The following is a 12,740-nucleotide window of genomic DNA, read 5'->3' as shown; positions in this document are numbered from 1 at the left end:
CTTCCCAGATTGGAGGCATTTCATTTAGCTTTGCTGGTAATAGATCATCAAATTCATTTAACCATTCTGGTTCTTTAGCCTTAAGCTTTGAGTCTACTGGGTTCATTTTGACAACATAAATTTGCTGCTTCTTCCTAAGTCCTTTCAGCAACCTAGAAGCTTTTACTAACTGAAGGTTTGGGGATCTGGAAACTCCAGTTCCTTGAACTTTGTTCCCATGAAGGTCATGGAAGGAAATGGTTCCATTGTGACAGTGTATGTCAGCTTGATTTTTGTGGAGCCAATCCATTCCAAGGATCCCGTCAAAAACTCCCAGAGGTAAGACTTTGAATTGACAGTCGGTTACATTACCATCTAGATTGAACTGATAGTCGGTTACATTACCATCTAGATTGAACTGACAGTTAGTTACATTACCATCTAGATTGAACTGGATAAGATCTGTCTCATGGTGAGTGAAAAGAGTCTTTCCACTCGCCAATTCAACTTGCATAGGTTTCCCTAATTTCTGTTCTAAGACTAGCTTATGCAAGAGTTAGGCCCTTGGTTTTCAAGACTGAGAACTAATGGTTAGGCCCTTGGTTTTCAATTGCAGCATAGATCTGCCCTCTTTTCTCTTCTACTACATCTGAAATTGTGACTGCTCTGGCTGCTTGCAGTCTGAGGCGGAACTCTTTCTCTTTGGTTACCCCAGTTCTGGGAAGGAATTCTGAGGTTACTCTGAACAGAGGTAGATGGCTGAGCTGGAGTTCTTCTAGGGTTTCCCTGGCTTGGGCGAGACGGACCCTGATTAGACTGGTATAAAGGGGTTGGTCTCTAAACTCGGGGTCCTTGACTTCCCTGTCCCCTTGACATGGCAGGAGTCGGGTAGTCTTTTAGTTGGTGACTGAAACCTTGGCATCCAAAACATCGGTTTTCACTTCTGAGCTCATCCCTCTGATTTCTTGAAAGAGGTATTCTGGGGGAAGGGTCTTCCTTCACTTCAGAATCTTCCTACATCCTGATTCTAATTCGGGACTTGCTGTCTCTTCGAGGGTGGAAAGTTTGAAGTATTTCCCTGGCTTGGAATCTTTTAAAGTTAGACGGTGCAGGCTTTGGTGCGACCTTTACTACAAAGGCTTTGGCAAAATCTTTTGCCATTCTTACTGCTTCAGCCATGGACACTGGCTTGGCATTTTTGACCAGTGTGGCCAAGGGTTCGTTCATTCCTCGAATGAACCTAGGCATGAGTTGTTCTTCATCTGGAGGTGGTGAATATTTGAGTAGAAGTGCAAAGGCCTGGTGATATTCCTCGATGGTTTTGCTCTCCTGCTTTAGCTCTAAGAATTTGTTCATTTTGATTTCCAAAAATCCAAGGGGACAAAATCTCTTTCTTAGATAGTTTTTAGGTCGTTCTAGGACTGAGTATTTCTGTCCAGACGGTTGGTGTCACAGTGGTTCCTCCATGCTACCCTGGCTATTTCCACTATTTTCAGCCAGGCAAGAGCCATTTTGCTCCGCTCATTGTAGCCTGTGACGTCAAAATATTCTTCCATGGCTTCCGCCCATTTCTCCACAGCCTCGCCAAGTTCTCCCCTTCTCCTTTGAAGGGTCCTGGCTGAGTTCTATGAAGAGCCTTGCGAACATCAGGGTCAAGCTCGCATCTTCAGAGAGAGGGTCTGACTGACAGCCATGGTTTTCTCGTCTCATGATTTTGCCAAAAATTTATATATTATTAAATTTTTATTTTGATATCATCCACGAGATCCTAAGACTTAAGAGGTTCGGAAAACAATTTCTTAAACAAGACAATGATCTTATTGGAGATCTATGACATATGTCCGATAACAGATTTTTCTTTATCAGATTGTCCGTAAACAATCACTTATACAACAGGGAATTTTTTTCTCCAGAAAACATTTCTATATTTATATAAAAGTTACAATATATACATAGAGCAGCTCGGCTCTAGAATTCAAAATCTCAGGAGTCGCATAAGACGACGGTACTGGGCCATAGCCATGCCCTGATACAAACGTTCACTTACTAACAAGGGAGCTATTATTTTCTCCTTAGGAATAAAACAACTAAGGACTCTATAGACTTGGCATGAAAGTCTGAAATTCCGAGGCGTCGAATGATATAGAATGACGCCACGCATCATTTTTAGCTTTAACAGAATCATTGCCAATGAGAGGTTCTGCCATAGCATTGCACGGCGGTCGCAAGAGGCATGGACATACTGCCCTGCAAACCACTTATGCTGTTGTCTCTCCGCTGGGTTAGGAAAATATCAATCCTCGAAATGGCGTCCGAGTCTTGCTCGGCTTGTTCGAGTTGAAGTGAAAGAAATGAGATGCTCGAAGGCGAACACAGTCACCCTCCGCGCACCGGACTCCTGCTGGACTCCTGCTGACAGTGGAAGCAGCCCCCTCATGCACGAGGTAGGGTTTCTCACTCGGGGCCTCGCCCCACGAATGTCCGAGCATGAGACTAGGCTGGTGGTCACTCCGAAAACCGAAACCGAAAAAATTTCCCATGCCCAGAAAGCGGGGACGATTCCACCTTTTTGAATTTTCTTAACGATTTTTTTTTCTAACGAGATCAATTCTAAACTATCCTTCACCTGAATAAACCAGATAGAAGGAAACTATCATTGATATAATTTGATCATTTGAGTAATTTCAATGTTTTTTTCCTAATCAAGATCAGGCGCAGCCGTTGATCCACTCAATTGAGAAATTTATCAGGGAATTAACTAGCTACTCGAATCCTAGCATAATCCTAAGATTTTTCAGTTTGATTAATAAAACTCCATTGATTCCAGTCTAACCCCATCCAGCCCATGGATTAGCCACCACCCTGCCACTAGAATCAGTAGATCCAAACAAGTACTCACCCACCCATAACTGAAATGCCTTTCTTAACTTTAGCTTTAGAAAACAGATACACACACACTCCTCTTTAAAACTTTAATATAAAAATAATCCATTGACAAAACAGACATGATCACAGATTTCATAATTCAAAATTTTCATTCAATCCCTTATTTCACAAAAACAGTATCAATCTGGACTCTCCGTTTTGGGACCAGCTAGTCAGCAAACGAGATCCAGTAACAGATTACAATAATCATTTCGTCAACATACATATATATCTTCCTCGACATATGTATGGGTGTCCTAAGCACCGCGAGCCCGTACATCGTGTCTAGTCAGAACCCTCCAGGATCCTCCTTAGGTGTCTTGGCACTTCACTCAGGGACCGCTTTGTCGGCCCTCGCCCATCATACCGGAAGCACACCATTTTTCACCATACCCAGGCTGGTCAAGACCTGGGCAGGTTTTTGCCGCGTGAGCTATCCCTCGAACACTCCCCGCCAGCTATTGCAACCGAACTTCCCTTAGTTAAACACATATGCCAAATGCTCCCTCCAAGCATTCTGGCGTAAGACAATCCTTTAAGAAAACATGGTTTCTATGCAAGTTTTCAGTTTTGATTTTGTTTGAATACCATGAATAAATCTTAAATCCGTATCCCAATACTTCTAGATCCAGGTCTAAATTCCAGACAGAATTCCTCAAATTCTGTTAACTTGATCCTCAGATCAAAATCAAAAGTCTTAACTTAGTTTCGGATTCGGTGGGGGATTTGAGTACATTTTTCCTGAACTGGGCACATCGTCATTGATTGAAATTGACGAAGGAATTAGGTCTTGGTCAATAGTCTGAATCAGGGTTTTGGGTCTGGAAAGGTTGTTACTAAATTCCTAGGAGGAATAAAATAATCATTTATCTTGATCTCCGACTTCGATAGTTTATTTGAATTTTCTCATTCCCATCTTAGTGAATATGAAACGGTAGAATTTTCTCTCACATATTATCTACTTATTTAATTTTCTAATTTTTATAAAAATTAACAGAGGATTAAAGAGAACCCTTATTTAATTATAAAGATTCTATATGCATCTAATTATGCATAAAATCCAATTCTGATGAAAGTCACACTTTTATCATCATAAAAATCATTTATGATGAAAATCACTCTTTTAACATGAAAGAATTTCTTTTATGCATATGTTTATGCATACAAATCATTTATGATGAAAATCACTCTTTTAATAAAAAAATATCTTTTATGCACCCATTTATGCATAAAAATCATTTATGATGAAAATCACACTTTTAATATAAAAAAATATCTTTTATGCATATGTTTATGCATAAAAATCATTTATGATGAAAATCACACTTAAAAAAATATCTTTTATGCATATGTTTATGCATAAAAATCATTTATGATGAAAATCACACTTTTAATATATAAAAAATATCTTTTATGCATATGTTTATGCATAAAAATCATTTATGATGAAAATCACACTTTTAATATAAAAATATATCTTTTATGCATATGTTTATTTATAAAAATCATTTATGATAAAAATCACACTTTTAATATAAAAAAATATCTTTTATGCATAAAAATTATTTATGATGAAAATCATTCTTTTATGATCAAAATAAAATTTCATTAAGCTTCCTTCTATACATAGAATTTAATTCTAAAGAAAGTAACACTTTCTTTTTATAAAATATTTTTAGTAAGCATTTTTCTATATCTAGGATGAAAAATAACACTTTAAGAATACATATACGATGGGAATTACTCTTTTTGAATAAAAAAGTAAAACTTATTTTTCACAATTTTAAAAAAATTTTGCCACAATCTCCTTTGTATGGCTGACCATTTTTTAATTTTTAACTCTCTACAATTAATTAGAAGTTCACCAAGAGTATTTAATTCATTCTAATGTAAATATTTTCTACTTTATCAAAGAGTAACATCATGAAAAACTTGATTTTATCCATTAATCATTCATCTAGGATAAGAATGGTTGAATTTACTAAAGAAGAGAGGGGAATGCCTTTTTTCAATGAGGCATAACATCAGATTCAATTTAGAGAAGACAAAAATCATTAAAAACCATAAAATGAATAGAAAAGAAAAGAATCTCCAACTTACGAAAGGAATTTGAGAGCTTTCCTTTGGCTTGATGGTTTGAGGGTTCTACTCTTGTTGAAACAAGAGCGCTCAATCTTTAGAAGAGGGAATGTAAAAAAACTAATGAATTATGAGTAAATTCACAGTTTTCTGGCTCTTGGAAGAAGTAGGGTAACAGTGCAAAAACACTATTAAGCTTCAACAAAGGGAAAGGCTTCTATTTATAGGAAAAACTGAGCTTCTAACCAAGCCAACTGATTCTAGAAATTTTTAGATCAGTTTGGTCAAATTTTGACCATTTTTGGGTCAGTTTAGTCCACTTTTTGGATCTAGTTGAAATAGGAAAGAGGAGAGATAAAAATATCTCATTATTTGGGAGTTTAAAACTCTCCCACACATGTGAAATAGGATCCTCCTTCATGAGGGAAATTCCCCCATACTGAGGTGTCAAAAATGCATCATTTCATCTAAATATCTCTCTTTTTTATCTATTAACCTTGTCCTTAGTCAACTCTTCATCTTATGTGAGTATTTACTTATTTTTGGGGGATTTTCCTTTTATTCTTCTATTTATCTCCTCCCTACATTTTGTTATTATAAAAATGTTTATCAATATTGATTCTTATGCATGAAATGATGCGTAAAAGAATTTTTTTAATTATAAAGGTGTTACTTTCACCAATATTGATTCTTATGCATAAAAGTTTTTTTTTAATTATAAAAGTGTTACTTTCACCAATATTGATTTTTATGCATAAATAAATTTTTTTATTATAAAAGTGTTACTTTCATCAAAATTGATTTTTTTACATAAATAGATGCATAAAAGGATTTTCCTTTATATAAAAGTATTATTTCCATAGAAGTTGGATTTTATGCATAAATAGATGCATACAGAATTTTTATATACCAAAATAAGAGTTCTCTATTCTCTCCCACTTGAAAAAGGCAAAATGTCCTCATCTTGGAAACTAGGGGTAATCCCGCAACAGTTTGGCTTCTTTCTCCCAGGTGGCATCTTCAAAAGGATAAAGCTTCCATTTAACCAATAATTCTCTCAGAATTCTATTCCTGAGAACCTTTTCTCGAACCTCAAGAATTTCTTCAGGGCTAAGTTCCATCTGTCCTTGGGTTGAAGAGGTTAAGATTTCATCATCAAGCACATGATTCGGACTTGGTATATACTTTTTAAGAAGGTTGACATGAAATACATTATGTACTTTGAGATGAGGAGGCATAAGAAGCTCGTAGGCTAAGTCACCTACTTTCTTTGTAGTCAGATATGGTCCACAATATCTGGGAGATAACTTCTTGTACTTCCCAAGAGATAGAGAACTTCTTTTAGGGCATACTCGAATGAAGACCATATCTGCTTCTTCGAATTTTCTGTTTGTCCTCTTCTTATCTGCATACCGTTTCTGTCTATTCTGGGCAGCTTTTATATCTTTGTGAATTGACTGCAATTGCTGCTCCACGTCGTCAAGCATCTGTCTGGACATCTCGACCCTAATCAATGGGTCGGACCAAGTTAATGGAGTTAAGTAATCTTGTCCATACAGAGCTTTGAAAGGGCTCATCCCAATACTTCGGTGATAAGAAGCATTGTAGGCGAACTTGACTAGGTGTGCAGATAGCTTAGCCACTTCTTGGGTTCCCTGCACAGCATGACCGAAGTATATCTTCGATTACTTGGTTCACCCTTTCAGTTTGACCATCGATCTCGGGGTGGTAAGCTGTGCTGAGATCCAAGAAAGTTTCTACTGCTTCGAAAAATGCAGTCCAGAATCTTGACGTGAATTTGGGATCTTGATCACTTACTATTCTCCTGGATATGCCATGCAATCTGAAGATTTTCTTAAGGAACACTCTAGTCACATCCACTGCAATGTAGGTTTGTTTTACTAGAATCAGATGGGCAACTTTGGTTAGTCTATCAACTTCCACGAAGATGGAGTTGTAACCTGATTGCACTGAGGGTAATCCAGTAATAAAATCCATACTGATACATTGTCTAATGGATGTAACTTCCTAGGCATTTTTACTCTCTTGGCCTTGACTTTTTGACAGGTCAGACATTGACGTACATGATTAAGCACATCCTTTTTTAGACTAGGCTAAAAGAAGCTTTTCTTCACAGACATGTAGGTTTTGATGAAACCTGGATGTCTTGCAATAAGGCTGTCATGGGCTTCATTCAAAATTTGACCCTTAGTTCCCTCATCATTGGGAATGCATAGCCTACGATTATAATACATAATTCCATCATCCAGGCTGTACCCTTGAACTCGATTCAACTTCTGTGGAGTTTTGCTTTCCTGCATAAGTAGGGTAGCAATAGGGCCAAAGAATCTATCGTGCATGATCTTCTCTCTTGCTTCAATAATCAAAGGATTTGACACTACAGTAATTGCAAGCAAGGAGGCTTTTCTGCTGAGGGCATCTGCTACCACATTTTCTTTGCCTGGGCGGTACTTGATTTCAAAATCAAATTCCTACATGATTTGCATCCACCTTCTTTGGTGCATGTTGAGATCCTTCTGAGTGAAGATCCACTCTAAGCTCTGATGATCTGTCATCATCAAAGTGAATCTTTGACCCAGTAGGTAATGTCTCCACCACAACTTTAGGGCATATACCAGTGAAAGTAGTTCCAAGTCGTGGATAACATAATTTCTCTCATGCGTTCTGAGTTTTCAGGATTCATAGGCCATTGCATGACCTTCTTGCAAAACCAATGGCATCAGTTAATACTACCTCAAAGGGTAGAGAGAAATCTAGCAACTTCTTCAGAACAAGATTGGTTACCAAGGCGGTCTTCAGCTTATCAAAAGCACTCTGGCACCTGGCAGACCATTGAAATGGGGTATTCTTCTTGAGAAGATTAGTCAGGGGGGAAGCTATGAGAGCATACTTTGGTATAAAAATTCTATACCAACCAGTCAATCCCAAAAATCCTCTGACTTCTTTCACTGTCTTTGGTTCAAGCCAATCTATGACTACTTGGACTTTAGCGGAATCTGAAGAAATTTCATCTTTGGATACCAGAAAGCCCAAGTATTCAACATGGTCGACAGAGAAAGTGTATTTGCTCTTTTTTGCAAAGAGTTGGTGCTTCCTTAGAATCTCAAGAACTTTTATGACATCAGCTTCATGTGGTCAGCTAAATTCTTTGAGTAAATCTGAATATCATCAAAGAAAACAAGAACAAAATCATCCAAGTATTCTCTGAGAATGTTCTGCATTAAGCGATTAAATGTAGCTGGGGCATTTGTCAATCCAAACGACATGACAGTGAATTCATAATGCCCATACCGAGTATTGATGGTTGTCTTTGGGATATCTTGCTCATTAATCCTGATCTGATAATACCCTGATTTGAGATCTATCTTTTTTGAGATTTGGGCTCCACTTAGCTTGTCCAAAAGCTCATCAATTTTGGGGATAGGATACTTATTCTTTATTGTCAGCTAATTGAGGCCTCTGTAGTCCACACAGAGTCTTAGCGTTCTATCTTTCCATTTTTGAAAGAGAACTGGCACACCCCAAGGTGAAACATTGGGTCTTACAAACCCTTGTTCTAACAGCTGTCGAAGCTGTTCCTTAAGTTTGATGGCTTCAGGAACTGGCATTTTATACGTGCGCAGGGCTACTGGTGGCTGAGCTCCAGGGGTCAATTCTATCACATGATCTACTTCTTGAATTGGAGGCATCTCAGTTAATTCTGTTAGGAATAAATCATCTCAGTTAATTCTGTTAGGAATAAATCATCATAATCTTTTAACCATTCAGGTTCTTTAGCTTTTAACTTTGTGTCTATAGGATTCATTTTGACAACATAAATGAGCTGCTTCTTTCTAAGTCCTTTTAGTAACTTAGAAGCTTTTACTAATTGCAAACTTGGAGATCCTGAAATTCTGGTTCCTTGAACTTTATTTCCGTGAAGGTCACAGAAAGAAATGGTTCCATTATGACAGTGAATGTCAGCTTGATTTTTGTGGAGCCAATCCATTCCAAGGATCCCGTCGAAAACTCCTAAAGGTATAACTCTGAACTGACAGTCAGTTAAATTCCCATCTAGATTGAACTGAATACGATCTGTCTCAAGGTGAGAAAAGAATCTTCCCACTGGCCAATTCAACTTACATAGGTTTCCCTGATTTTTGTTCTAAGACTAGCTTACGCAAGCATCCTGGGGAAATGAAAAAATGAGTACTACCTGAATCAATCAAAAGCTGAAAAGGCTTACCCTGATACTCAGTTGGAGTATGAATGACAGAGAATTGGCGATTTGGCCCTTGGTTTTCAATTGCTGCATAAATCTGTCATCTTTTCTCTTCCACTACTTCTGCTATTGTGACTGCTATGGCTGCTGCAGTTTGAGGTAGAGCTCTTTCTCTTTGGTTGCCCCAGTTCTGGGAAGGAGTTCTGAGGCTACTCTGGATAAAGGCAGATGGCTGAGTTGGAGTTCTCTTGGGATTGCCCTGATTTGACGAGATGGACCCTGATTTGGCTGATAATAAGAAGGGCCTGGTCTCTGCACTCTCGGTCCTCCTTGACTTCCCTGTTCCCTTGACATGGCAGGAGTCAGGCAGTCTTTCAACTAGTGACCAAAACCCTGACATCCAAAACACTGGTTCTCACCTCTGAGCTCATCCCTTTGAATCCTTGAAAGAGGTGGGGCTCCTGAGAAAGTGTTCTGTTAGAAGGGTCTTCCTTCACTTCTAAATCTCCCAGTATCCTGATTCTGATTTGGGCCTTGCTGTCTCTTTGGGGGAGAAAAGTTTGAAGTACTTCCCGGGGTTTGGAATCTTTTAAAATTAGAGGGTGCAGGCTTCGGTGGGACCTTAGCTACAAAGGCTTTGGCAAAGTCCTTTGTTATTCTTATAGCTTTGGCCATTGAGATAGGCTTGGCATTCTTCACTAAGGTGTCCAATGACTCGTTCATTCCTCGAGTGAATTTGGCCATCAGCTGCTCTTCATCCAATTGCGGGGAATATTTGAGGAGAAGGGGAAAAGCTTGATGGTACTCTTCAATTATCCGGCGATCCTGCTTTAGTTCCAAGAACTCATTCATTTTAGTTTCAACGAAGCCTGGAGGACAAAACCTCTTTCTGAGGTAAGCTTTAAGATCGGTCCAGGTCTGGGTATTCCGGTCGAGATGGTTAGTCTCGCAGTGATTCCTCCAAGCGAACCTGGCCGTTTCCACAATCTTTAACCTGGCGAGAGCCATCATGCTTCTCTCATCGTAGCCAGTTACATCAAAGTATTCTTCCATAGCCTAAATCCACTTCTCCACTACTTCACCTAATTTCTCCCCTTCACCCTTGAAGGGACCAGGCTCGGATCTGTGCAAGGCTTTTTGAACATCCGAATCTACCTCTTCATTCATTAGTTAGAGGATCCGGTTGCCTTGCACGGGCACTTGCACGGGCCGCACGCCTCATGATTATGACAAAATGAGATTTTCGTCAACTTAACTTTGACAACAGATTTATGATTATTTAATTTTTATGATTTATTCTTTAAACAGATAATTATTTCATCATACTTCATGAAACAAGATTTACTTTGATAATTTTATTAACCATATTCACAATCATGAAAACAATTTAGAATTTTTTTTACAAAACATCGTTTATTATCAAAAATTTTCGATATATACATAGAGCATCACGGCTCCCAAAATCAGTGCCTCAATCACGTACGCATAAAGAAGCGAAACTGCGAAGGAGACATACCATGTACACACGATTCATTACAGAAAGAGGTGCTGTAATTCTACTTCTAGGGATAAAGCGGCTAAGAAGTCTAAAAACTCGGCATGAAATCCTAAAGTTCCGGGGTGAATGTGTTGGAATTAGGGTTGCAGGAATGCACACACAACTTCAAGAAGATGAGGAAGCTTGAGCACAACACAGTAGTGTATTATGAGTGCCAAAAATGAAAGATAACAAGCCCTAGAAGATAATGGGCGTATATACAATGCACGGGGGAAAAAACCTCCTAGTGAGGGAAAAAGTGCCCCGGCGGTCCTAAGTGTGTTCACACACATCACTACTATAATATGGTAACAAATCCCCCCTGGAGTGATGCGGTGAACAAGAGCTAGCACTCATGTATAGGGAAGTGTCTAGCTATGTGGACGAATCCACAAAAGGGAGTAAGCCCAAAGCTTTGCGAAAAGCTTCGAACTTCTCACGAGGCAGAGCCTTTGTGAAAAGGTCTGCAAGGTTATCCTGTGTTGGCACATAAGCCAAACTGATCTCTCCTGCAGAGAGTCTCTCCCTGACATAATGGTAGTGCACCTCAATGTGCTTCGTACGAGCATGGAACACTGGGTTCCGCGCAACTGCCAATGCGCTCTGACTGTCAGTGAAGATGGTGGTGGCAGATGGCTGCCCAACACCCAAATCAGCCATAAGGCGTCTGAGCCACACACACTCAACCGTAGCTGTGAAAGCTGCCCTGTACTCAGCTTCACAACTAGAAGTGGCCACAGTAGGCTGCTTCTTGCTCAACCATGATATGCATGAGCTTCCAAGCATGAAGCAAAAACCACTCGTGGACACGCGTGTGTCATAACAACCAGCCCAGTCAGAATCTGAAAAAACATGTAAATCTGGCGGCAATGATCCCCCCTTGGGATAAAACAACCCAAGATGCCGAGTACCACTCAAATAGCGAAAGATACGCTTCACTGCCTGCCAATGCTTAATGCCTGGGCTATGCATAAATCTGCTCACTTGTGAGACTGCAAACTGAATGTCTGGCCTCGTAATGCATACATAAATGAGGCAACCAACAGCTGTCTGATAGAGTGTGACATCAAAGTGATCTCCAGCATCATGAAGACTCAACTTCAAACCTGTCTCCATTGGAGTAGCAATAGGCTTGCAGTCTTCAAGGCCAAATCTCCGCAACAATGTTTCAATATACTTTGTCTGACACAAAGCAATACCTCCATCACACTGCTTAAATTGTATCCCCAAATAATGATGCAAATGCCCCAAATCTGACATCTCAAAAGAGGCATTCAAATCAGCCTTAAAATCAGCAATATGACTCTCATTTGGTCCTGTGAGCAGCATGTCATCGACATAGAGAGCAATGATTAGATGTACACCATCCACACGTTTAACATACAAAGTGCTTTCTGTTGGACTATTCTGAAACCCATGTGCAGTCAAATATGCATGTATTTTTTCATACCAAGCTCGTGGAGCTTGCTTTAAACCATATAAAGCCTTTTTTAACCTGCACACTTTGTTTTCCTGCCCTCTTTGAACAAAACCACGAGGCTGCGATACATACACCTCCTCATGCAAATCTCCATTTAAGAACGCAGTCTTTATGTCCAGCTGATGTACATTCCAACCATTATGAGCTGCTAATGCACAGATGCTACGAACAGTGGTCATACGACATGTGGGAGCAAAAGTCTCATCAAAATCAATGCCCTTCTCTTGAGCATAACCTTTTGCAACAAGCCTAGCCTTATGGCGATCCACTGTGCCATCAGGCTTACGCTTCAATTTGTATACCCACTTAGTGCCAATGGCCTTCTTGCCAGGGGGCAAGTCACATAAAGACCATGTACCATTCTTCATAATAGCATCGTATTCTGCTTGCATAGCAGCCATCCAATTTTCTGAACTTTGTGCCTCATCAAATGAAACAGGCTCACTTTCATCGCACATACTAGAAACAGCCAATGCATAACAATCTGACGCATAAGAGGCACCATGAGAGCCAGAACG

Source organism: Cibotium barometz, chromosome 14 (assembly GCF_041138505.1).
Source record: "Cibotium barometz isolate CiBa-2024 chromosome 14, ASM4113850v1, whole genome shotgun sequence".
NCBI lineage: Eukaryota > Viridiplantae > Streptophyta > Polypodiopsida > Cyatheales > Cibotiaceae > Cibotium > Cibotium barometz.
Note: the sequence above shows the minus strand (reverse complement) of the source record.